Genomic DNA, 2,235 nt, shown 5'->3' with positions numbered 1-2,235 from the left:
ACAAGCGATCAAACAGCTTCCTCTCGGTGCTGATGCAGTGACTGTCCTATCGTCGCTCTTGTATGCTGGATTGCACTATTTCACTATATTAAGGGAAGGTGCGCTTCACACACTATTCAGTGTGGAATATCTTCCGCCCCCCCCAAGCGGGCACTTCGGCACCCTCTCTTGAAATAAAAGTGACATTCAAGAAACAACAGCCAAAGTTGCCGATAAACTTTTCCCTTCCCTGCCCTGCAATGGCTGGAGCAGCAGCAGCAACAGAAAAGAAGAGAGAGAAAATAGTCTCATGGGGTCAGAGGAATGGCAGTGGAGCGCGATCTATGAATTTCACTAGCCAGGTCTGTCTCCGAATTGAACATTATTACTCTCTCGGCGCGCACGTCGCCACCACGGTTTCCGCGACAGCAGCAGCATCATGATGTTGCGTCTATTGTAAGTCCGGAACCGGGTTATTCGGCTGTTCGCGAACAGTCAGGTTTTAACCTTGCCTAACAAACGATCAAACAACTTCCACTCTCGAGGTGCGGTACGGTGACTGTCCTATCGTCCGCTCTTGTATGCTGGATTGCACTATTTCACTATATTAAGGGGAGAGGGTGCCTTCACACACATATTCGATGTGAAATATCTTCCGCCCCCCAGCGGAGCGCTTCGGCGCCTCTGCGAAGCAAAACGCGGCATTCAAAAACAACAACCAAAATTGCCGTCGATTTCCTCTCCCTGCCCTGCAATGGCTGGAGCAGAAGGAGAGCGAGAGAGAGAATAGTCTCATTGGGTCAGAGGAATGGCAGTGGAGCGGGCTAATGGCGAGTAGGCTCGCGATCTATCAATTACACTAGCCAGGTCGCTCTCCCTATTGAACATTATTACTCTCTCACGTCGCCACTGCGGTTTCCGCGACAGCAGCAGCATCATCATGATGTTGCATCCACCAATTAGTCCGGAACCGGGTTATTCGGCTGTCTGCGAACAGTCCGGTTTTAACCTTACCCAACATCCACTCTCGAGGTGCGGTACGGTGAATGTCCTATCGTCCGACCTTGTATGCTGGATTGCACTATTTCACTATATTAAGGGGAGAGGGTGCCTTCACACACATATTCGGTGTGAAATATCTTCCGCCCCCCAGCGGAGCGCTTCGGCGCCTCTGCGAAGCAAAGCGCGGCATTCAAAAACAACAACCAAAATTGCCGTCGCTTCCTGCCCTGCAATGGCTGGAGCAGAAGGAGAGAGAGAGAGAGAGATTTTAGTCTCATTGGATCAGAGGAATGGCAGTGGAGCGGGCTTATGGCAGTAGGCTAAAAGCGCTCTATCAATACACTTGCCAGGTCTCTCTTCCGTTTGGACATTATTTACTCCGTCTCTCTCTCTCTCTCTCTCTCGGCGCTGCGTCGCCACCCTACAGATTTCCGTCACAGCATATGCTGCGGCCTTTCAGTCGGGGCTCCCCTTCGCCTTGCTGTCTGCCCAACTTAGCGGACTTGCGTTGGCTGATCACCCCGTCTTCGCGTCTGTGCCGACCTTCAATGCAGCGCCCAACCGTCTCTTGACCGAGATTCATTGCACTATTCCACGCGCAAACGGCTACCCTAAATGTGCATAGACAACGCTCATGGTTCAACACGACCAGGGCGCAGTCTGGGAGCCGAGTATACTAAAAAGAGAGTTTAGCAGCCAAAACTCGTCAAAGCACACGTTGGGTTACCCCATCACCTAACAACGATGATGGCGGTTCCCACCCGTGAAATACACAACCTAACCAATATTGGGCGACGATGGCGCTCATGAGCCCACGTCCCCACAAACAGTAAGAGAAAGAGAGAGAGGAGGAGATGGGCCAATGTGCGGTCCCTCGCCCAATGTCTTATGCCTCGCTGGGGCAAAGAGAAGAGAAGAGGAGCGGATAAGGGAGGAGATTGGCCAACGTGCGGTCCCTCGCCCAATGTCGGCTGCCTCGCTGGAGCTGGGTAAAGAGGAGAGGAGCGGATAAGGGAGGAGATTGGCACACACGGTGGCGCTGCCGGCGCCGAGGATAGCAAGAGAAGGTGCAGTTTGATCTGATCATCTGGTTTGCTATTTCTCTAAGGCCAACGTGCGGTCCCTCGCCCAATGTCGGCTGCCTCGCTGGGGCAAAGAGAAGAGGAGAGGATAAGGGAGGAGATTGGCACACACGGTGGCGCTGCCGGCGCCGAGGATAGCGAGAGAAGGTGCAGTTTGATCTGATCATCTGGT

This window comes from Homarus americanus, unplaced genomic scaffold (assembly GCF_018991925.1).
Source record: "Homarus americanus isolate GMGI-L3 unplaced genomic scaffold, GMGI_Hamer_2.0 scaffold41775, whole genome shotgun sequence".
In the NCBI taxonomy this organism is placed as follows: Eukaryota; Metazoa; Arthropoda; class Malacostraca; order Decapoda; family Nephropidae; genus Homarus; species Homarus americanus.
The sequence above is the reverse complement of the archived record's forward strand: the minus strand, read 5'-3'. Positions refer to the sequence as shown.